The sequence below is a fragment of the Podarcis filfolensis genome (genome assembly GCF_964270895.1).
Source record: "Podarcis filfolensis genome assembly, chromosome: 11".
NCBI classification, from domain to species: domain Eukaryota; kingdom Metazoa; phylum Chordata; class Lepidosauria; order Squamata; family Lacertidae; genus Podarcis; species Podarcis filfolensis.
This window is the reverse complement of record NC_139613.1, coordinates 40,313,597-40,339,385: the sequence shown is the minus strand read 5'-3', so window position 1 is coordinate 40,339,385 and position 25,789 is coordinate 40,313,597. Positions and strand designations below refer to the sequence as shown.

General features: G+C 39.9%; 1 protein-coding gene and 1 long non-coding RNA gene across 5 annotated transcripts in view; one reads left to right on the top strand and one right to left on the bottom strand.

The window, feature by feature from the left end:
- The window catches only part of EFNA5 (ephrin A5), a 214,962-nt gene that overhangs the window by 94,383 nt on the left and 94,790 nt on the right, over positions 1-25,789 (top strand). The gene's annotated exons all lie outside the window — the stretch shown is intronic.
- LOC310745132 lies at positions 12,062-13,159 on the bottom strand. Its single transcript, XR_014539969.1, has 2 exons — positions 13,114-13,159; positions 12,062-12,865 (listed from the first exon to the last, which is right to left on the bottom strand). It is a non-coding gene; the product is annotated as an uncharacterized lncRNA (long non-coding RNA).

Genomic DNA, 25,789 nt, shown 5'->3' with positions numbered 1-25,789 from the left:
GGTGGGTGGGGAGAGATGGAGAGGGATACAATCTGAGATTGTTTCTTCATCCTGGAACTGGAAAAGAGGATTGCAACTAGGCACAAAGTTAGAATTGGTGTAGACATTTAATTGGCTTCTGAATGGAATGTTCTCGTAAGTGCCTGAAAGTTCACTTACATTTCATCTCATCCTCCCTTCTTTATATGAGTTCATATTTATTTGGAAATTGTGCAATGAATATTAGCATGTTGCAATCTTCTTCTTTTTTTCTGGTTGTGCAAATTCTTTTAACTCAGCCCTTTGAAGGCCAGTGAGAAAAAGATGCTGTTGCTGAAAGATCTGATGCTACAAACGAACACTTAGTTCTTTATCGTGTTCTTCCCCTAGTTCCGCATAATGACATTGTGAAATAAGCGTTGCCAGGAAATCCTAGCCAAGTTGGCAGATGCATTGGAACGCCTGTAACAACATGGACATAGCAAGTGCATTCCATGGCCTCTCCCTTTTTGTGTACTCCCTTTCCACTTGCCAGCTCTGCACTGCCTCTCCCCCATCAAAGAGTGATACATTTCCCTGTGATGTTTTCTTGCTTCTCTGAATTTCAACATGCAGATTGATAACTACTGTTCTCTGTTTCCAGCTGTTTTTGGCTCAAGCCAGCAGTGCCATCCTTCTGTAATTAAATAAAGCATTCATAGAACGGTGCTAATTTTCAGCACTGGGTCTTCCATTCACTCAGAATTATGTGGTGTTTTCTCTAGTCCACCATTCTTTTTCTCATGATGTCAAACCAGATACTTCAGGATAGCACAGGATAAAGATAGCAAACAAAGGATAAAGCTAATAGTCTTCCCCTGGTCCCCCCCGCCCCCCAGTAACTAGTATTCAAAGGCATAAGGTCTCTAAACCTGGAGATTCCATTGAGACTGTGGCCAATAGCAGCCATTTATATACCTCCAAACACTTGTACAGTCCCCTTTTAATGCTATCTAACCTTGTAGCCATCACTGCTGAGAATTACACATGATATGCATTGTATGTATAAGTACTTTGTGTCTGTCTTAAACTGTCATATTATGGGAGACACTTTGTTTTTTTCTGTTTGAGAAAACCTTTATTATGTGCCCTCTTAGTTCTCCTAGGTATTTAGCCTCTTGGGTATGTTTAGCCTGAAGAAGAGGAGACTGAGAGAAGATATGATAGCCATCTTCAAATACCCAAAGGGCTGTCAAATGAAAGATGGAGCAAGTTTGTTTTTTGTGTGTTTTGGAGGGTAGGACTTGAACTAATGGCTTCAAGGTACAAGAAAAGAGATTCCAACTGAACATTGGGAAGAACCTTTGGATGGTAAGAGCTGTTCAACAGTGGAATGGACTCCCATGAGAGGTGATGAACTCTCCTTCCTTGGAGATTTTTAAGCGGAGGTTGGATACTCATCAGTCATGGATGCTTTAGTTGAGATTCCTGCATGGCAGGGGTTGGACTTCCTCTCAACTCTACAATTCTATGATGCTTTAATCTTCCGCTTTCGCCTTTATTCATAGAGAAGATTCTCCAAGCCTTTGCTATTGAAGTTGGTCGCTTCTGTTGTATTTGTGTGGGTTAGCCAGAACTTTGAACAGCATTCCAAACATAGTTGCATCATAAAAGGTGGTAATGGTAATAAATGTGGGGTGGATTAATTAAAAGATTCCAGTTTTATTCACAGTAAGCCTGCACTCTTTCACATACTTGGGGCCAAGTCCCATTAAATGCATTGGGATTTATTTCCAAGAAATTAGTACAGTAATCTGATTTGGCTGCACAGTTGCAATCCTACACAGTGATTTTAGTGGAGCATACTGCCAAGTTAGCCAGCCAGTTAAGGTTGTCCCTGAATTTTGCTTTTGTTTACTGCTGCCATTTTAACTTTATGCCAGGTACTAAACCATATATCATTTCATTGTTTGGCTTTACCCAGAAACCTTTGAATAGTGTGCCAGCCTCTGCTGCTTTTTCCCATATGGAGAAAAGAATATGTCTTTCAATGTAGTAGAAAATCAAAATCTTACATAGTCAATGTTTAATATTTTCTCAGTGGTATCTTTATATAATAAGCTTCTTCCTGCAATAGCTTCTAGAGAAGTACTGTTTTAGGCTTTGTATAAGATGTGATCGACACTTCTACTTTAAATTCTTTTTCTAGCTCTTATCATTTGAAAGCTTTTGTTTTTTGACACCTGTCTTCAGATGTAGGCCTGATGGATCTCAATTTTCCCACCCCCCTTTAGCCTTTAAACATGTGGGTTAATTTAATGCTGATGAAAGTTGGAGCCTGAGAGCACATTTTGTGAATGAGACATATTAGCAGCCGGTTTTCAACAGATTTCCTCAAGCGTGTCTATCCATACAGTCAAGTTTTGATCCGAGTCACCTCAGCTTGTCTGGTCCTGTGTTTCACTTGGGCAGATGCTGCTGGTTGTAATTAATCAGCTTGTAGTGAAACAGAAGCTAGGATTTGACTGATAGTGTATAATTTGTAAATATCTAAGACCTAGACCCCTCAAATGCTTATTAGATCATAATTTTTATTTTTGTTAAACTGTCAAATGCTCCTCATAGATATAGATAGTTATCCTTATTCAAATGCTGCCTGCATGCACGCAAGTCATTTGTTTTGCAGTGTTTATAGACTGCTTTTCAAACAACAGCAGTTTGCAAAAATGTAGTTTGCAAAAATGTACACAGATAACAATGACTATCCTGTATGTGCTTCTGTCTAACTATTATTGGGACTATGGTGGCTACATTCAAATACTATGAGTACTCTGTGAACATGTAGGACAAAGTAGTAAGGTAAAGAGGTAAGGACAATGGCTCATTATTTTTGTTGCATGTTTATGGAGAGTGCACACCACATAAACGAGAACAAGAGAACTATTTCTCTCAGGTGATCTCAGTAGTAGTAATGTATTGAGTTTCCTTTCCATCTCACCTATTTTAGTGAACAATCAAGTTCTATGCTTATTTTAAGGAGCAATATTATATATCACTTTTGCCACAGTGCATTTAACTCTGTTTAGATTTGTGTTACACAGGAGGCTGGGGAAATAAAAATGAGTGATAGCTGCCAATGCCAGTCCTTGGCTAACCGGACATAAAACCCCATAGCTTATCAGCTATGAATATAGCAATAGTGGCTTTAAGTAGCATAACACCTGCTTTAAAATGTTTCCTGCCCTCCCCCCAGTTAGAAATAGTTGTTCAGTGCTTCAGGAGAAACATTGGTAAACCTCTTTAGGAACATAATTCTATGGTTCTTCTGCAGGCTTTGTGTGCCATGTGGCCTAACCTATGCCCTTTAAGAGAGCTTTCTTATTTCAGTTGCGATGGAGGGCAGTCTGGTTGGCTTTTATACATGGAATGGGGGGAGGTGCCATTTTGTTCACTGCAGACAGCAAGATGTCTCTCAGCCCCCACCCACCCCACATTTCTGGCCACTGCCATCACCATTTTCGCTCCATCTTGAACCACTCCAAAGTCAAAATCAGAGGATAGTATTAAAGCCTCTATTTTTGTACCTGTCCATTTTTTCCCTTTTGTCTCCTTTCCCTTATGTCTCATTACCTTACTGACGCTAATTACCTCAGTCTTGTCTGGGTTTTGCTTCAGGCTGCTTGCCAATATCAACTTCTGTACCATAGCCAGGCAGATATAATTAAACCATGTTGAAGAACTAGACCAACAAAAGTTTAATTGTACAAAGTTTGTGACAAAGAACATCTTGGATGCATTCCAATACACTACCCTTTTTTTCTAAATCTTGTACAGTTTTACATTGAATCTGCTGCCTACAATTTGAATTTTTTTTTAAAAAAAGTTTTAATTTCACAAACTTTGCAATAAACAACACGCTGGATGTATTGCAAGACACCATTCTGATTTCCTAGATCCTCTATGTGTTTACAAGATTGAATTAGCTGCTGTGGTTGCTGTTTTGACCTCACACATGTTGTTTCTGATTTCTGGCAGTAGACACGGCACTTTATCTCTCTCTCAACAGTGGGTGGGACAAGCAGCTCAGCAGGCAAGCTTCTCACCAAGTCCTAGAGTTCATCATTCCCGCCTTCATTCAGACACATCCATGAATCTGTCTCTTACCTCTGACACCAAGATTTCCTTAGTTTTTGAACAGTGGGCTCTCGTCAAACCAATAGCCAAGCATCAAAAAAGAAGTTTTTCCTTCGCTGCTGCTAGCACATCTTACGCCCAGTTTTTCTTTTCTTTTTCCAGTGTTCTTACAACCTCATGCAGTATTCAAAACAGCAAACATAAAATAAAAATAAAAATGGCAAAATGTACACAAGGAGGAGAGAGGGGGAAGCTCTTAGCTATGGAATTTCTCTTGCACAGCCACTTTCATATAATAACTGACAGTTACCATGTCGGGTAATAACAAATGCCAGAATCCATTTTAGGGCAATAGGTTGGAGCAGGCTTCCTCAAACTCGGCCCTCCAGATGTTTTGAGACTACAATTCCCATCTTCCCTGACCACCGGTCCTGCTAGCTAGGGATCATGGGAACTGTAGGCCAAAAACATCTGGAAGGCCAAGTCTGAGGAAGCCTGGGTTAGAGTGTCAGACTAGAACCTAAGAGATCAGGGTTCAAATCCCCACGGGGCCATGAAGCTCACTGGGTGACCTTGGGCCAGTCACTGTCTTTTTTCAGGCTAACCTACCTCACAGGCTTGTTGTGAGGATTAAACTAGGAGGAGGAGAATCATGTACACCACCTTGAGCTCTTTGGAGAAGAAGGTGGATGTAAATGCAGTTTGTAAGTAAATAAAAAAATTAAAAATACCTTCATTAAGCCATCACAACATAGCTTGTAGGCTTTGAGTTTCAATAGGGTGTAGGCTTTCAGTAACTCTGAAGCTTGCACACTGTTTTGTGATTTGGTTGGCCTAACAAAGATATTTACACAATATATCCAATATAACCTATGTGTATTTTGTCATTCAGCGTACTGTGGTTCCTCCAGCAATAAGCTATGTGAATGGAAAATGTCAGTAGGCTGGACGCCGAAAGCTTAGTAATGAAGGACTGAAAGTTGTATCACTGGTTTAATATTTTGTGAGGTTTTTATAATAGAAGTGCATTTAGTGGTGAGTTCTAAGGCTTAAACATGCCTTGAGAACAGTTTTAAAGAGTGAATGTGTAAGCAGGAAATGAGCTACTTTAATTATAGAGCAATGGGGTGAAGATAGAGAATGTTTACACCTGGTAATTTTATTGCAAAATAAAGCTGCAACTGTTCCTCAGTTGTTGCGTGGGAACCTCCCCCCCCCCTTTAACAGGCTGCTGCCTCTCTGCTGCAACAATAAATTTATCCTAGAGCCCAAGAGCAGTTTTTCATGCTAGGAATATGTTTGTTTTACTTCTTTACCTCTTCTTTACCTCTCCTCTCCTTGACTTCACCTCCACAATCTATCCTGGAGATTCTTCTAACCCTCCAGAACCTATTTGGTGTGGGTGCAGGGCATGCAGAGGAAAGGAGGGAGGAAGTCCCATTTTGTGCTATTAAAAATGTTGTTGTTTCCCTGATCCTAGTGTGCAGCACTCAAGCAACCCACAGTTGGTTGGGTTACATTTAATGACAATCAAACAGAACACACTTGGGGACCAGGGGAGAAGGGAGACTTGTTCTTGTAATGCCTTGCCAAGTCATTACAGTGGTACCTCGAGTTAAGAACTTAATTCGTTCCGGAGGTCTGTTCTTAACCTGAAACTGTTCTTAACCTGAAGCACCACTTTAGCTAATGGGGCCTCCTGCTGCTGCTGCGCTGCCGGAGCACGATTTCTGTTCTCATCCTGAAGCAAAGTTCTTAACCCGAGGTACTATTCTGGGTTAGCGGAGTCTGTAACCTGAAGCGAATGTAACCTGAGGTGCCACTGTACACCCTGACACATCCTCTGAAATAATCTGGTGAAAAAACTAACCCTAACTGAGTAGAGAAATAAAAGAAAGCTAACCTGACTGTCTCCAATTAGTGGTACTAGTCTATACTTACATTAATGTTTGAACATACAGGTGTCTCATGACTGCTCTCCCTGACTCTTCCCATTATACTAGCACTGTGTGTGTCATGAAGGAAAAAGTCAATAAGAACACGATGAAAAAATTTCCATCCATTGCATTGTGCGAATGTAATTTGCAATATTAGAATTTTCTACGCTTTCAACATCCTTTCTACCTGGTACTTTTAGAGGCAGGATTGTTTTTTTAAATGGTTGGAAAGCACAGAGAATGGAAATGTTCTTGCTGAGCAAACAATAAATGCAAGTACCTTCCTACTCCCAAAAAAATCATGAATGCAGACTTGCTGCTTGAAAAGAATTATCATTACGGCGTTTAAATTAACTTCTGTACCTAAAGGGGATTTAACTTAAAGGAGAGACTTGTTCCTTCCCCCCAAAAAAACTCCCCATCTGTATATATGACGTGCCTATGGAGCAAGTCCACTGTAATAGCACATGCACTCAGACTTCCAGCTTCCCTCCTTCCCTCTTTCTGAATTTCCTCTGTTTCCATTATTTCATCTCTTTCCCCCAGCATATCTTGTCCAGCCATCTGTATGAGGCCACATAATTTCCTAACCATCCTGCATAGATTTGGAGCAAAACATTACAGAGCTAAAAGGAAGCTGATGAATGCTTTAGTGTGAAAAGCCAAATAGCATAGGTTAGTCCTTGAACTAAATAAACTGAGTAACTCTAGTTAAGCCATGACTGTAAAAACAACAACACATAGTGGTATCCTTGTGCTTTGAATTCAGGACTTTTCTGCAGAAGTACAGAATTGTCCATTCTTTTTTTACCATAAACGTTCTCAGTATAAAGTCATCCAAATTTTATACTTATATGTGGATTGAATCATCACAGAAAACACAGCCCAAGTGATAATTTTTTCTTGAAGGAGGTGGTGGTAAATATTTCCCATTTCTTAGTCATGTGAAGGGTTAAAAAAAGGCTAAACGTTCACACATTTTCAACAAAAACCTGGTTAAAATAGGGTGTGCATAAAGCAGCTATATTCATTGCACATACTAGTCTTCTCATGCTTGTTCAGTTAACACATGGAGAGTAGTGTGAGGATACTTACTGTCCTTGGCTCCATCCTCTGCCCATGGGGTGAAACATAAGAAATGGAACGTGTGTAGACGAGGGCAACTGAGATAAGCAAGGGTCTGGAAACCAAGCCTTATGAGTAGTGGTTGATGGATGGGTATGTTTAGCTGGTAAAGAGGAGTCTCTACAGTTCTGTGATTCTATAATGTTCCATCAAGTGTGCAGAGGTTAGAGGACAGGGCTGGTTTGAACACGTGGAGGGATCCATGAAAAGAGGGCTTCTGTGGAATGGATGTGTTCAAACATGACTGTGGGGTTTACTCTTTACAGTGTGAAAAGGATTTGTATTTGTATTTGATATTTTCTTCAAGTGTTCTTTCTATAATCCAATCACTTCCTACTTTTATTTCAGTCTCTAAATTTCCTCCCTTAGCGAGTTCCACTAGCATTTAAAAGTATCCATTTAATATCCTATTTCTCTTTCTCTCAGCTTGCTTTTGTATTAAGCCTTTGGGAAAGAGGTGCCTTGAAATGCCTATGGAAATACCGATCTTACCCACGCAGACCACTGAATTCAGGTTGACTCCGAATGAAAAATAAGTTATCAGGTGTGCACTTCATGTAAAACCAGCACTAGGTCTCAAATCTGAATCTAAATCAAACCACGATAATGTCAAATTGCTGCGCGTTTAGGTTACTACGTCTTTAAACCTTACTGTGGGAAGAAACATCTTGCAGCATTTGCTGTTTCCAAGTTTAATTGGTTTTATCTGTTTCTATCATCACCACCTTATCTCCACAGACAGTTGCACAGATAACATTTGGAGATGAGAATTCAAGTCCAGCCACACAATGTCATCTGACAATTAAATGTTATTTGATAGTTCTGTCTGCATCTCAGGAGCTGCGGCATTTCCATCTCTGGTTGATAGTCTTTATAGCATCATAAAAGTGTTCTCAGGGGAAATCTGGATTTGGATGACTTTCCGAATGGAAATAGGTAGAAAAATCCTGAGTAAAATGCAGGTCAGACTCCAGTAGCAAGTATAATAATTGGCTATTGGCTGATGACTATGCAGTTCAGGTCTGAAAGAAGTTTGTTTATTTCATTGCATTGAATCTTATATCTTTCTGACATGGAAGGTTATATTTAATATTGTGGGAGGGATATTAAATGTTTCAATATTGCTTTTCTTGTGGCTAATTAAATTTTCCATGGAAAGGCTATATAGAAAGGTACAGTGTGTTTGAAATTGTTGGCTGCTACTATCTCAAGACATAGACCAAATTAATTGCATTTAGTCCTCCCTAAGTGATTTACTAGCTGATTAGGCAGTTCTTCTGTTTTCATGGATGTTTTGGCTTTTTTCCTAATGTAGCACTTGATTGAAGAAAAGCAAGGCATTATTCAAATCTGCGGAGAAAGAATTATGTGACATTTGACTCTCTCTGCCCGTGTGTGTATAAGTGTAAGTGTAAGCTGCTGTGCGCATCTTTAGGATTGGCTTGTTTCAGAATTTCACCCAGTTCTGACAGTAAGTTTTCCTAAAGGTTTTTTGTGTGTTTTAAAACGACATGTGGAACCATCATACTGCATTCTGTTATGCTGTGTCCTTTAAAATTACACAAAGTTCAGTTGTGTTTTGTACATAGATTAAATTAGCCAATAAATTCTCATTTTTTGTTTTATGCAAATCAGGGCAGAAACAATAGGATGACAAATGGGATTGCTAAGTGAAGCAGTGATCAATACAGAGTGCTGTCCATTTGGGTAATGGACATCTCTGTCATATTGGCTGCTAAAGGATTCCTTTGAGAGAGTGCCATACTACAAAGTATAAACTATAAAGAACTCTAAGTATAAGTTTCATAAATACAAAGCTCCAGAGGCCAGTTTTTCAGATGCTAGGTTTAAATGCTTCCTCCAAATTTATTGATGGTTTCCACAAATGTCGCCAAAGGAAAAGTGCAAGGTTTAGGATCTTACCTTGCTAGCATTTCCTTCTCAAATCAAGGTTTTCTTTGTATGATAGCAGACTAATATATTTCCTAAGATATTGTCGACCACAGCAAACTATGGCAGGTTCTTAAAGAAATGGGAGTGCCTGATCACCTCATCTGTCTCCTGAGAAATCTCTATGTGGGACAAGAAGCTACAGTTAGAACTGGATATGGAACAACTGATTGGTTCAAAATTGGGAAAGGAGTACGACAAGGCTGTATATTGTCTCCCTGGTTATTTAACTTATATGCAGAATTCATCATGCGAAAGGCTGGGCTGGATGAATCCCTAGCCGGAATTAAGATTGCTGGAAGAAATATCAACAACCTCAGATATGCAGATGACACAACCTTGATGGCAGAAAGTGAGGAGGAATTAAAGAACCTTTTATTGAGGGTAAAAGAGGAGAGCGCAAAATATGGTCTGAAGCTCAACATCAAAAAAACGAAGATCATGGCCACTGGTCCCATCACCTCCTGGCAAATAGAAGCAGAAGAAATGGAGGCAGTGAGAGATTTTACTTTCTTGGGCTCCATGATCACTGCAGATGGTGACAGCAGCCACGAAATTAAGAGACGCCTGCTTCTTGGGAGGAAAGCAATGACCAACCTAGACAGCATCTTAAAAAGTAGAGACATCACCTTGCCAACAAAGGTCCGTATAGTAAAAGCTATGGTTTTCCCAGTAGTGATGTATGGAAGTGAGAGCTGGACCATAAAGAAGTCTGATCGTCAAAGAATTGATGCTTTTGAATTATGGTGCTGGAGGAGACTCTTGAGAGTCCCATGGACTGCAAGAAGATCAAACCTATCCATTCTTAAGGAAATCAGCCCTGAGTGCTCACTGGAAGGACAGATCGTGAAGCTGAGGCTCCAATACTTTGGCCACCTCATGAGAAGAGAAGACTCCCTGGAAAAGACCCTGATGTTGGGAAAGATGGAGGGCACAAGGAGAAGGGGACGACAGAGGATGAGATGGTTGGATAGTGTCTTTGAAGCTACAAACATGAGTCTGACCAAACTGCGGGAGGCAGTGGAAGACAGGCGTGCCTGGCGTGCTCTGGTCCATGGGGTCACGAAGAGTCGGACACGACTAAACGACTAAACAACAACAACAACAACAACAACATTTCCTCATATTGTGACCAGATTTTGTAGTATTTCACAATAAGTTATTACCAAGGCACATGGCTGCATTCAGATAATCCTCCAGTTTTTATTTGACTCTGTGTTACAGTTCCCCCTACTTGCAGCAAACCACAGGTTGCTGTTACATTTGAACTGACATCAGAATGAAACCCTGATAAATTCTGTAAATCAAACTGTAGAAGTGATTTGGCAAGTGACCAACCTTCTCTTTTGAAATTAGTAGCCAAAATGTTATTTATTACATACAAGTGCTTAGTTCTAGAATTATTGATTGGATGCAAAGCATAATGTGACATTTTTAGAGTGCTACAGTTTTCTGAAGTGTGGTTTTCCAAAAATGTTTTCAGATTCCTTACATAAAGAAGTCAATCATTCATTGACACTAAATTTATTTCATCAGTAGCCACCCACTGATTTCTGATACTCTCGTGTTCCCAACAATCCTTGTCTCATCACTTACTGCTTTCAGACAATTATCCAAGTTTCCTAATAAACTTCAAACTTATTACAGCTATCTCAAAACTACACATTGGAATCCCACATCATTCCATTATCCCCCCACAACCCTCTTCCAGTAATTTGAACAAAAGGAGGAAAACCTGTGACTCAGGTGTGGTGAGTGGGGAGGGACACATCTGTCAGCAAGCACATTAAGTAAAGCTTCCTGTGTAGTAAACAGAAGTTTTGATTTCAGAGGTAACAAAACAATGCCTTATAAATTAAAGCTCACACCATTAATATATTTAGGAGTGAATGTTTGAGGGCAGGACCTATTGTTTAACATGTTTCAGCTTAAACATTGATGCATTTATTGGCTAAAAAAATAATTTGATGTTGTATACTACAATATTTAAAGTGTCTATGCTTGGTTATTTTTAGTAGAAATGCACAGATACATTTCACCATGCTCTTCTTGTTTGCAATTATAATGTGTGTGCGCGTGCATGCTTGCATGTGTAATTGTACATTCTGGATAGTTTGAAGAGCAGGAATTTGGAAAAAAAATACTTATCTCTGAAAGAAAGATTATTATTAATTTATTAAATTTGTACCTTTTGATTTTGAACTAAATTATTTCCTTCCCTGTTCCCTTCAATGAATCTCTCCCCCCCCCCCCGCATTCACCTTTATTCCACACTTTGTGTTCAGTATCTATTGTTATGTGAGCACTTTCACGTTATATGGGATATATTTGAACTTTGGTAGTTGAACTGAACTAAAAGAAAATCCTCACACAAGCACAGGGGGAGACCTTGTCAGTAGGGACACAGGGCTGATGCAGACATAGATCAGCTCATACCTTAACTATAATTCAGAGATTAAGGACAGATGGGGGAGCCTAAATTTGTACACAGTTCCTCTATTGGAAACTTAACTGTATTTATGTACGGGTGGTGCTGTGGGTTAAACCACAGAGCCTAGGGATTGCCGATCAGAAGGTCGGTGGTTCAAATCCCCACGACGGGGTGAGCTCCCATTGCTCGGTTCCTGCTCCTGCCAACCTAGCAGTTCGAAAGCACCTCAAAGTGCAAGTAGATAAATTGGTATCGCTCTAGCAGGAAGGTAAACGGCGTTTCCGTGCGCTGCTCTGGTTCGCCAGAAGTGTCTTAGTCATGCTGGCCACATGACCCGGAAGCTGTATGCCGGCTCCCTCGGCCAGTAAAGCGAGATGAGCGCCGCAACCCCAGAGTCATCCGTGACTGGACCTCATGGTTAGAGTTCCCTTTACCTTTACCTTTACCTATCCCTCCTTTTAACTTGTTAATGAAATGTCTAAAGCAATTAACTCAACACTTTTTTTAAAAAATGACAATATAACAATTTGAAAACAGAAAAGCACAACAAGTTTTTAAAAAGTTATTGGGAGGAAGAACCAAACTGCATAAATAAAGGTCAAAGGGTTGCTGAAACAAGAAAACATGTACTGTATAACAAAAACAACTAAGGAGAGAACATATTTCTGATGGCGATGGTAAACATTGAATGGTGTCTCCTGCTAAATGTAGCAGATGGAATTTGTCAGAGCAGTTCAGCTTTGAAGGTGATACCCGGCACTTTGACTTGATCCCAGAAATGTTCTAGCAGCCACAGCAGCTGGTATAAATGAAGAGTTGTGCCAGCACCCTTTAAGGAGTTTTGCTGCTGTGTTTTGAACCAGCAGAAGTTCGTGAACAGTCTTCTAAAGCAGTCCTATGTAGAGCATGTTACAATAATCCCATAAGTTTTGGTTTGTTAGTCTCATCTAGCCCATCACCAGTTTTGGACAGTGGTTCAGAATCCCCACTGCTTCTGCATGGAGTTAGATGTAAAGCGTAAGTAGATCTGCATATTGTCAGCATATTGACGACAGAAGATTCCAGGTGATGCCCTCTATTTGTTTCCTGTATATATTGAACAGCAAGATGGAATCCTGCTAGACAGCAAGTGGAAGTTTCTTGCATCACAATCTTCTAGGAAGGTTTCTTGGGGTCCCATCTGAAGCAAGCAGCCCAGAAGGATACTGTGACAGACAGTATTGAAAGCTGTTATGATATCCAGCAGAACCAATTGGGGCACACTCTCCCTGTCTCATTCCTGGCATAGATAACCTGCCAGGGCAACCAATTCCATCTCAGCAATCTGAAACTAGACGAAAAAACAAATAAAAAATGCATCCATGTTATCTATTTAATTCAGAAAAATAATAATAACTGGGTTTCTACATTCCATGCAACACCTTATACAAAAATGGAGTATTATAATCTGTCTGAAAATTATCCACTATAATGGTCCAGTAAGGATTTTTACCACAGCTGCTTTAAAATGTGTTAGTATTTTCCCTTCTCTCAAGTAAACAGATATCACCACCCCCCACTTCCCACTCAGCTACTGACCTCTGTCTGCCTTCAGCAAGGGAGGGTCAAGGGTCAAGCACACAAGTGTTGACCTCATCCTCTAAGAATTCTGTTCACATTCTTAGGCTGTTCAAACGGAACGGTATCCCTAGATACAAGTAGTAGTTAAAGTAACCTTAAGGCATATTTTGAATAACTGTATTTAATGCAGTATTCGAGTTGCAGTGGACTTGGCTTGCTATAGATAAGAAATAGGCATTTATATTACTTTGTTTCATTTAACAAAATTTATATAGCACTTCATGGTTTGCAACCCACCACCCCCAGCATTAAAATTATCAATAAAAGATGTTACTCTGTCCTGTAGCAGTATTGACCATACTGCCTTATCAGGAGGAGGATAGAAAGACTGACTTATTGTGACTTTTTATATTGGATCAGATTGCTACTATTAATGTTTGATGTTTTATTATTATATATGTGTTGGAAGCTGCCCAGAGTGGCTGAGGCAACCCATCCAGAAGGGCAGGGTGGGGTATAAAGAATTTATTATTATAAATTCCCAAAATTATTGAGCCTTTTTTAAATATATAGGAAACCACTGAAATCGAGCTTTTTTGTTTACAAAAATGCCAAAAAAAACCCCAACCCAGTGGTTTTAAAATTGCTTTTTGAAATCCTCCCCGCTGGATGTCTGTTCCAAATTTGAAATCCTGGTAATGTCTGGGGAAATCCAACGTATGGCATTTTTATTTTTTTATCTTCATTATCATTATCATTATCATTATCATTATCATTAGGTGGCATAGAATCCACTTACTTACCAGTTACTCTGGCAGTAAGGTTTATTTTATTTTATTTTATTTTGTAATCCAGACAGTGCATTTAGATTGAAAATAATGTATCTTTTGCCCAACATTTTATTCCATACTACTTTGTTTTATACACAGCTCTGAAATGCACCTTTTGTTCTTTTCATAGTACAAATTTATCTGCATATTGGTGTCTTCCCTTCTAAACTCGTAGAAAAGCTTTTCTGTTTCACATGAATGGAGTGAGATGCATTGGTAGATTACTGGTAGAATCTTTCTCACACAAACCCTATTGAAATGAATTGAGAACACAGAAAACCAGTGTCTGAGGAATTATACCCAAAATATGCAGTGGGAAATAAGTGGAAGGGGGAATAAAACATGCATATACAGTGTGATCAAGAGAATGTATGTTGTTTTATGTTCCAGCGTTTAATTTGACCACAAGCTATTGTTGTTCTTAATTTTTTTCTCCTTTTTGTAAAAAAACCTTAGATTTATCATAGAATTGTAGAGGTGGAAGAGACACTAGATGAGGGTCATCTAGTCCAACCCTGTGCAATGCAGGAATCTCAGCTAAAGCATTAATGACAGATGGCCATCCAACCCTCTGATTAAAAACCTCCAAGAAAGAAGAGCCCACCATTTTATGAGGGAGACTGTTCCATGGTCATACAGTTCTTACCATCTGAAAGTTCTTGTTTTTTAACTGGAATCTCCTTTCTTGTAACTTGGAGCCATTACTTCAGATCCTACCCTCCGGAACAGAAAAAAACCCAAGCTTGCTCCATCCTCCATGTGACAGCCCTCTTAATTTCAGGTTCTTGGGTTCAAGCCCCACAGTGGGCAAAAGATTCCTTCATTGCAAGGGGTTGGACTAGACGATCCTCGCAGTCCCTTCCAACTCTATGATTCTATATCTCCTCTCAGCGTCCTCTTGACCAGGCTAAACATATCCAGGTCCCTCAACGGTTTCTCTTAAGGCTTTGTTTCCGGACCCTGAATCCATCTCAGTTGCCCTCCTCTACGCATGTTCCAGCTTGTAAATATCCTCCTTCAATTGTGGTGCATAGAAATGGACACAGTACTCCAGCTGTGGTCTGACCAATAGAATAGAGCAGTACCTGCTTGGCAAAAGCTTTTCCAGTTCCATACATTTTCTAAGTCAAACTATATAATTTCTTAAAATAATCGTTTTCGTAGGGGTGGGTGGTGATTTTAGGAACATAAGAAGCTACCATATATGAGATCATAACTTGAATTCATCTAGCTTAGCATTTATTGTCTTGAGCAGGGATGGGGAACTGGCATGGGGAACCTACAGCTCTCCAGATGTTGTGGAACTCCAACTCCCATCAGCCCATCCAGCATGGCCAAGGGCCAAGTATGTTTTGAGTTGTAGTCCAATAACATTTAGAAGACCACACATTTTGCAACTCTGGTCAATAGTGGATCTGCAGGGTTTCAGACTGAAATAGTTCCCAGCCCTACTTAAAAATTCCAGGGATTGAACCTGTGGTCTTTTGTATGCAAAAGCTTGAGGTCTATCGCTGAGCTACTGAGTGATTTAAATAGAGCTTGGCTCTATATATACCATTTGTGTACTGTGCAAAGTGAGTTGAATGTAGAAATCTCAGCATAAACAGATATTCCGCTTACATATCTGCACGTATACTGTACCTATTTCATTAAAACAGCTGGGCTGAGTAACATGCCGAGCTACTCATTTATAAGCCTTTGGATTTACTCTGCTACTGTTCCCTTCTAAATGTAGAATGTAATCTTTGCTAATTTGTTTTCATTGTTTCCTCTTAATGGGACTGACAGCATGTGATCAGCTATTGCAGCTAGCTGTTGGATAGATAGTTGAATGCTAATGTTAAGGATATAGTTTGACCAGACAGTTCAGGTAGATATTATTAATCTTCAGAACTGCAGTTCCAATATTAATAAGGTTGTAGCTTAGGGGCAAACTGGACTTGACTTCTTGTGAGGTTTGGGTCTGACTGACTTAACTTAAATCTCAAATATAATATTTTATGAATTATACAAATTTAGTGTGTCCAATATAACTGTGGCAGATGGAAAGTACAGGTTTCTGTTTTAGTGAACAAATGAGATAAGAAAGAATGAGAGTGCAGCTCACGGTTATCTTTGTGTACACAAAGCTTAGGCAGGTGACGTTTACCAGATCAGTCTATCTATCACAGTAGATATCTATTGGTAGATAGCCATCTACCACAGTCTTGTATGTTTTGAGTGGGATGTGTCTTTCCAGGTCTCAGACATTGACAAGCCTTTCCACTGCTACCTTTTTTTTAAAAAAATTGGTAATGTTGAAGATTGAGCCTGAGACCTTTAGTATGCAATACAACTTAATACAACTTGCATAGTTTTAGAAGTTCCACACCCATCTTTGTCACATTTTGCAACCTAATTTGCAACAAATTATTTTTATACCTAACACCAACAACATTCTTAACACCATTCACTTTTGCCATCTGCCTTGTTCTCCTCTATTCACTTGTTGACCAATTTTCAGTCTATCTAGTAAAATGGATAAGGTAATTCCCAGCTTTCAGCGACTCCTGTCAATATTGACGCTGCCAGTGAAATTCAATAATCTAGACGGGCTCCCTGCTGTTTCACGTTTTGTATAGTTAAGGTAGGGTTCCCAACTGCTTGCTTATTACATTTTGTAAACTGGTTTCGCTCAGACTGGTCTGGAATACTGATATTGTGGTGAATGTATCCATAGGGGGCATATTCTGCACTATGGGCCTTTGTGCCTGACACCTCAGGTCAGACAGCTCAGAATTAATGATAAGATTTAAAAACTAATAGGGTGTTATTTATTACACAGGCCCTGCTTGAGTGAATTCACTTCCAGTGAACTAATGTGATCGGTAGAGATGTATGATAAATTCTCTCTAGCCAATTTGCCCCCACCCCACCAGTTTGGGGGAAGTAGGTTCAGAATTGCATGCCCTTGTTTGTGGAGTTACACCACTGCATTAGCAACTTGCCATTCTTCTGGTTTTTTAATTTGATGCTATCTTCAGACTATTGCCCACTTTGCCCAGGTTACCTGTGTACAGTAGCACTTATGTATATTTATTAAAATGATGACAAAAGGGAGTCTTGATATGACCAAGATTCCCTTTTACATGTTTTCAGTCAATATATACATATATTGATGGACTTCGGGACAAGAGGAGGAAGTAACTATATCCTGAAAACTGGCAAACTGTTCTTCTGCCAGTTATAAAATTAATTTTAAAATTCTCAAGAAATAATATCAAAGTGAGGGACATCCGGTCTTCTTTCATCATTCACAATTGATTGCCATCTGGTTTTTGGTTTATTTTTGTGCATCTTTTGCATTAAACTCTGCAAATTAGTGCTTTATGCTATGTAAGCTCTCTTATCTTCACTTCAGTCTCCTGCCAAAGAAGTTGGGGAAAGCGCAGCTAGGCTCATTTGGTGTTTTTGATCAAACAGGCAGGTCTCTTTTTCCCTCTTCTTTAGAATACTGTGCATTTATCTTTGACTTCTGGTGATTTCTTTCTTGCTCAAATTGGTATTGTATCAAAATGTGAGTGAATGGCAGCCAGAACGTACATTACGGGCTGTGGGCAACTAATGTTAATTTCAGCACTCTAAAATCTTTTGGCAAAAGATTTCAAAGGAGTAATATTGTTGCTGTAACAATGCTGTACCATCTTTATCCTATTACAGAACTGAGAGGGACCCCATGCAGTTGAGCAAAGGATACACAGGAGGCATTGTTTTGAAAAGCAACCTTTCTGGCAGCTTGTAGAAAAATACATTTGGGATTGGAGGGAAAGGATGATATAACTCCAAAGATTTGCACACAACTGCAGGGGCAGCTGAATGGAAACTCAGCTGGAAAGAACAAAGAGTGAGAAGAATCGAGCAACAAGGCTTGTTTCACCATAGAATCAATCTCCCCCAAAAGTGAATATCTGTAGCAGTAAAAATAGTTAGGCTGCTATCTTAGCCCCACTTAACCCGGAAGAAGCCCGTACAGAATTCTGTGGACATGGTTAGTATTGTAGCCTTAGTCGTTGACTCAGTGGGTCACTGCATCTGACTGTTAACCAGAAGGTTGGTGGTTTGACCCCACCCAGGGATGGCTGTGGGCAGGATTCCTGCATTGTAGGGTATTGGACTAGATGGTGCTCAGGGTGCTCTTCCAACTCTACAATTCCATGATTCTATCTGGGCAACCCAACTTTTCATGCAAAACTAAGAAGAATGCTAGTGAGCCTTCTGTGATGGTCACATTTCCTGCACATACCTCCTTGTATTCATGGAAACCAGTGGGTTGCTTATTCTCTGGATCACATAGTTATTTTTTGCAGATGTTGAATTGCTTTCATGTTAACTGGGAATCAATAAAAACATAGGGTTGTAACTAACTAAATCTTTGTGAATGTGGAACAACACCTGCAAGGACACGCCCTCGCAGATTTGCTCTGACGGTTCCAAACCAGGTCCGAGAGATATATTAGCACAACCCAAATCTATGGATGAAATAAATATTCCAGACCGTCCAGAAGGATGCAATGGCAGATACAAAGGGAAGCTTGCTAACGTTGTCCAGCTGTAATGCTCAGCTGGAATAGTTTGGACAGTAAGTTACTGTAGTTGCCACCCATCTTAGAGACCAGGTGCCTCATTGCTAGAATTGTAGGAAAGATGATACATGTGTTGATGGAGATAAAGAGGAAGGCTCTGCATATCTGTGACAGCTACATACTCATCAAGTCTGCACAGCACTGCCTTCGTGATGAATGGCTTTCCCAGATGTTGTGCTTGGGCTCCAGTTTGACCTGTGTGATTCATTCATTTCCACACGGTAGCTGTCGTACGTTGCTATTTTATGTCGTAGCTTTTAAGGACCTTTGTGCTGTGCCCAGAGAATGGAATGAAAGGAGCAGATGAAAGGTCTGAGGGGAAAGGACACATTTGGGACCTCTGACTTTGGTGGAGTTCAATGTGTTTGGATTAAGACAAGTAAGAGAAAAAAGAGAGCAAATTATTCACCGTATGTTGTTTTCCAATCCAGACTAATCACTACTACAAAAAATATATCTATCTATCTTGTGATATGCTTGCCTGGTGCCATCTGTCCCTCTCTGTGGGGAAGGCACAGACTAAGCTGGAAAAATAAGTGGCTGAGGGGATATTGGGGGTTTGTGACCTAGAATCTACAGCTTACAAACCGATTTCTCTGCAGATCCTCAGTCTTCATAGGATTAGGTGGTATATACCTTCTGTCCCTCCGTGTGGCTTTAAAAACCAAGAAAAAGTATATCTGGGATATCTCTAGCCCTTTGGCTAGAGATGTGCCTATGCAGTCAAGTTTTACGCCTCTTGCTACAGTCCTATATATAGTTGAGCTCAATGCAACTCACTTCTGAGTGAGCATGAATAGCATCACACTATAATAACAAAAGTTAATAGCAATACATTAACTCTCATATCTATGTTTTTTTAAATGCAATTCTTTTACGGAAAAGCTTTGTAATGTTTAATTGGAAGAGTGCTACCAGTTCTTATTTTCAGGTAATTCAACTGTTTATTTCCATTCAATAGGATCTGAAAACATGCTCCTAGCTAGAACTGAGGGTACTGTGATTCAAGGCCACAGTCATTCTGTCATTTTTTTTAAAAAAAATATTTTAAAGGAGGACGTGTTACTATAGGGTGATGTTTACCCTGCTCCTCTCCTTAGCTATGTGGTAGAGTTGTCACTTAAAGAGGTAGATAAAATGCTAAATGAGAGTCCTAAATATGGTGAGGGTGGGAGTATTTAAGTACCATCCTGTTTGACATTCCATTTACATTCCTTAGTGTGGGAACTTCTGAAATGCATATTGTAGCTTAACAATACTTATTCTTTCACCAGGCTGATAGTAAAATGTAGAACTGAGGAATGCAAATTAATTTATTAAGTAGGTAATTTCTTGCACCGTTAAAAATTTGATTACAGACAATAAATAAGCCTCATTCTTCTTGTAGGACTAATATAATGATTTTATAATTTTAGTCTAATGCTCTTTGTTTATGTTGTTGGAAATATGTTCATCGACTACTGATTTGAATTTGCGGAGAAGTGTAGGAACGTTATTCAATTATGTGCTTTGAACAGTCTCTAGATAGCATTTTCGAAAAGTCATGTCAGCACACTGAAATGCTATGGTAGCATGAAGGGTATATTGAAATAATGTATATAAATAGACATATTTTAGAAGCATGACTACTCAGGTCTTTCACGCCCAAAATTCTTCTCATCCTTATGAATGTAGAGGTCAGTCCTCAGTTTTCCCCCCCCCCTTTAGCACTGAAGAATTCTTCTTTTCGGTGGGAAGGATCGGAGTTTCAGCCATGTCTTCAAAACAGTTTTTACTTTTGTGCTGAGCAGCTCCCACCCTAAACTCAGGCAGCACCATTTAAGAGCAAGGCCTTCACATTACAGATAGGTGGAAGGGGCTTAGGTAATGCATAGTGCAGGCAGCCCAAAGATGCATGCAGTCATGACTTCTCACAACAAACCTTTACAGTTAAGTAAAAGCTATGGTCAGTGCTAAATCTGCCAAAGGAAATTCACAGTTATGACTGAAAATCTAGGTTGATGCAGCAGCCTTAAGTTAAATACATTTAACACATATCATTTTAATTACTGTGATGAAATAGGCTTGCTAATATCAAATTATCAAATTTTCTTAAAAAGCGAAAAATGTTTTAGCCATTTTTGGTTTAATTTCCCATAATATTAAGCGGCAGGGGCATGCAGCTTCTGTTTCCCCAAGTTTCCCAAGTTAGCCCGTCTCTGAATCATTCCAAGCCAAACTGTGCTGTTTTCCCAAGTGAAGGGTTTGAACTGGACCTTGTTGCCTGTGCACACCTCTGATTTTAACACATTCGTGACTATCTGCAATTTCTCCTGGAAGGTTTGGGCCAGTTTAGTCCTATTCACGACAGCAAAAGAACTTGTGAGGGCTTAAATTGTGGAGCAAGGAGCATGTATGTACACACAGCCACTGCCTCCAATGTTTCTGCATGCAGTGGGCATATGTGCTTCACATAGAGCTGGAAGATACGGAAGGGACTTGTAAGCAAGTTCAATTAAATGCACTTCAAAACTCCCATAGGAACGTCCCTCTGAAGGTCAGGATACTCCCCCTCCTCGATTTAAGTCCTTATATTCTTTGGAATGCATGAATAGGGCTTTTGTGTGGCCTTTCTCCATCTATGGCCCTTAGTGAAAAGCCCACAGTGCTATATGCAGACCTTATCACACCTAGCTGGTGTGAAGAAATACAGTTTCAGAACACTGTGAAAACACTTTTTGTTTACTTCGGCATAGCCTTGTGATTTATGAAGCATCAAAGTAACTTGGCTCAGAAGAAACCTGGTATTTACATGTGTGTTTTGTGATTACGGCTGGGTCATTGCTGACGCTGAAATGGCTTGGCAGTCCCTCTGTGATTAAATGAGGGCTCCTTTTAAAGATGGAAAACGAAGCCACAGTTGGAAAAATTCTGTAAAAGTTAAGTACCTGTGTTGTGTCATAGCTGCACTCTTCATCTAGCTTGGTACTGGCAGCAGAACAGCATTTATGGTTCAAAGCAGGGTGGGAAGAAACACACTGTAGGTTTTCTTCCCTTTATTAGTTTAGATTTTAGCGCTGCTGAACTGAAAACGCTTCTAAAGTGTCTTCTCTGCTTTGTAAATACCTAAGTGAAACTACTTTTTCAACCATCTACTCATGATTTGTTTATAAAGTAACTGAACCTTAAATATATTGGTTGATTTTCGATACCTATAAATGAAATGCTAGTTCAGCAGCAGAGCATCTTCTTTTCATGCATAATAACTTAGGTTCAGTTCTCAGCATCACCAGGTAGGGATGGAAATGTCCCATCTCAGACCCTGGAGAAATGCTGCTGGTTAGTGCAAGCACTGAATGTGATGGACCAGTTGCCTGGATCAGTATAAGACAGCTTCCTATGTGCCCTCTGTAACAGCAGTTGTTGTTTTTTAAATGTAGAATAATGCTATTTGTATTTCACAGTAGTGTCTTATGTATAAGGCTTTTTCTTGGCGAAGGTATCCCCAAAACATTTTAACTAATTAATGCATTCTAGAAAACACTGAGCACTCTGATTGTTTGAATATGACTGGTGTGAGGTCATTTTGGCTGATAAAAAAGGCAGTGTTTGTGGTATGTGGTTGGTCAAACAGCTTTTCACTTTATGAAGAAGAAAAGGATACTTGCATCTTTCATGGATGCCTGAGTGCCTATGGCTGCACATGCCAGTCCTGAGATAAATGCATGGACAACTGTTGCCTAGACAAGGCATATATCAGTGTTGTCTAAGCAAGCCTCCCAGGAACAGGGGAAACCTTAAAATATGTGTAGTTCCCACATGGGCAGAGTGTGCTTATGTCTCATATTGAGAACCATTGTGGTAAGTGTTGCATAACATGAAGTTAAATTTCTGCATTTATTTATTTCAGACATTTTTATACCTCTTAGCACCATGGTTTCTAAGTGATACAAAACGGATACTGATTTGCTAAAAATAACCAGAAAATCAGAAAAGCTTACTTAAAATGCCTGCTGATTTTTTTTTACAAGTCTTCATCAGGCAGTTGATGCTGCTACTTGTCTCCAGTTGTGTGTGGGAGTTAAGGATGGAAAAAGTAGTCTGAAGGCAGTAGGAACTGATGCTTCACACTTCAGTGCAATAAGAGTACTTTTTTGGGTGCAAAATGAAAAGCACAGCCTCTAAGCTAATGTAATGACACACCAAAGGAGGTAATATTTTCCTCGATAAATGTAAAGTCTGCTTAATACAATAGTTTGATGTTATTAGTCAGAAAGACAGAGAAGGAAAGCATGCTCAGATTCTATGAGAGGAACAAAACTTCCTCTTGTAATTGCATCCTATTAACTTGCAAAGAAAAACTAGTGCCTACCAATCCACATGAAGGGAATATAACCCAGATATTGCAAAATCCAGAGTGTTAGTGCTAGAAATAGCATGCCACCCCATCGCTCTTCATAGCTATCCTGTTCAAAAGATTGCCTGCTAGGACTGTTGTGCGCTCACAGCATGGGGTTCTGTTGACAATGCTGCTTCTCATTTTATTTAAACTGTGGTTTTCTCTCAGTTGCACTTTATGAAATCCCAGTCTGAGCGCTCGGGCTGCCATAGGTTATTGAAACTGAAGCCTTTGCACCCAGCTGCAATTGCCTTTTTAAAGGAACTTTACTGGTGTAGTGACATGTACAACACATTTTCTCTCAGGGGAGCCGAGGCAAGTATTCTTGGCCAGTTAAGAGATGCATTCTAGAAAGTGGTTACCAAAGTAGCTCTGTGAGAGCCAGAGAGCGAGTTAGGGGAGGCACTTGTTGCTGTCTGCAAGGTTTACAGTACCCTCCTGCTTTTCTAATTGGAACTAATTGGCTGAGGAAGCTATTTGTAATCTTTGAGTCATCCTGCTCGCTGCATTGTTCCAACCACTGCCTCTCCTTCCCCTATTAAATATGGTGAGTAGCACTCAGAGCTCTTGTGTCTCAAGAGATGGTATGTGCATTATCTGCAGTCCCTCAGCTACCAAAGACTTGTCAGTCACTCCGACCTCCAAGGACCTCTGTCAAAGCCAGCAAACAAGGCACTGGGGTCTGAAATGGCTTTTTTATTTTCCATTCTGGGTTCCTACCCTTCTTTTTTTGTTGTAGGGAAAGAAGGGGGTGTAAGATTCCCTAATTATTTGGAAGTGTATGCAAACACTAAGAAGCATTAGGAACATCAAGTGGGGCTCTGCTTTTATTAACAAACCCTTTCTTCCCTAAATAGATGTCAAACATATTATTCTCTCTCAGACAGTTAACCTTTCATCTCTCCTGTAAGGAAAAAAAAAATCCACTCTGCGCCAGGCTAATTTGCTATTTAAAATAGTTTAAAGTAAGTTGGGGTGGGGGAATGTCATTTACAGTGACACTCACTTTTCTTTCCTTTCTTTTTTTAAAAGTACTTTCAGCATTGCGATTTGTGTTCTGGGTTTTTTAGAGTTACATTTCATAAATGTCACTCCCAATAGTGGCCTTTACCTTCCACAAAATACCACAAGAAAATCCAAATGGAGCCAGCAAGGCTGAGCAGGACCTCCTTCCTTTTCCCATGCTCACATGAACTGCACATAGATGTAAAGATCTTCCTGTTTCAATGCATAAGTCGTTTCCCCAGTTCTGTTGAAGGCAGAGCTCCTCCATTTATCTCTTTTCTCCCTGTGCAAAATATCTAATGTGACTTAATTATTAAACCCAAAAAAAATATTTTACAGAGCTGTGGGGAGGGACTTGGGGAAGCAGTAAAATTACTTCTTTAACACAGACCGCTATTTCGTATCAGTTTCCCTTATCTTTTTCCTCCTGCCTTTCCCCAGTATTTCTGTTGTCTCTTTTCTGCTGTTTGAGAGCTATCAGTGATGCGGTGTTAATGGCTGCATTGAAATCAGTGAGGATAGGATCTGAACCAGTAGGTTCGAACTACAATAAAATGATTTAGACTATACATTAGGAAGCAATTCCTGAAGGCACAAGTTCAACAGTGGATGAGACTACTTCAGAAGGTGGTGGGCTCTTCTTTAAGTAAGGTCTGGGTGACTGTGTTTCAGGCTTGTTGTAGGAGTAGATTTCTAGCATCCAGAGGTTGGTCACAGACTGGATGACTTCTGAAGGCGCTTCTAAATTTGATTCTCTAACACCGATCATGGTAGCACAACCACATTTCTAACCATGCTTGAAACTGCTGTTTGATACTAGTTGTGTTAATAATAATAATAATAATATTTATTATTTATACCCCGCCCATCTGGCTGGGTTTCCCCAGCCACTCTGGGCGGCTTCCACCGAATATTAAAAACAATACAGCAACAGACATTAAAAACTTCCCTAAACAAGGCCGCCTTCAGTTGTCTTTTAAAAGTAAAATAGTTGTTTATTGCCCTGACATCTGCTGGGAGGGCGTTCCACAGGGCAGGTGCCACTACCGAGAAGGCCCTCTGCCTGGTTCCCTGTAACCTCACTTCTCGCAGTGAGGAAACTGCCAGAAGGCCCTTGGCGCTGGACCTCAGTGTCCGGGCTGGATGATGGAGGTGGAGACGCTCCTTCAGGTATACAGGACCAAGGCCATTTAGGGCTTTAAAGGTCAGCACCAACACTTTGAATTGTGCTCAGAAACGTACTGGCAGCCAATGAAGATCTTTCAGGATTGGCGTTATATGGTCTTGGCGGCCTCTCCCAGTCACCAGTCTAGCTGCCGCATTCTGGATTAATTGCAGTTTCCGAGTCGCCTTCAAAGGTAGCCCCACGTAGAGCACATTGCAGTAGTCCAAGAGGGAGATTTTGTGTTAATATCTGCAAGCACAACACTGCACCATAGTTTCCTCTAAAATTGAAAGGGGGTGCAAGTCTCTGTGCTTCATGCAGACAATGTGGGGGGGAAGCTTCAGGTTACTTTTGATTGGGATTGGAACTGTTATGGTGGCTGCTCTGGCATGCAATAGTAGAAAAATTGAAATTGATTTGAGTGAAACAGTAGATCAAAAAATATGGCAAAAATTGATCACTTTAAGCCAAAGGACATTACGGTCCATAAAATAAACAGCACACTGCTTGAATGTATGCATGTAGAAATACAAAAAATACATGTAGCAATCACTTTTAGCACCTTGGTTTTAAAAAGTGTGAGCGTGGTCATCAGGAAATAACAGTAGAGGCATTTTAAATCAAAATAATAAATTAAATATCACTTGAGTCATCCAATTATTTTTGTACACTAAGCTTGGATTTTCTTAGCTTC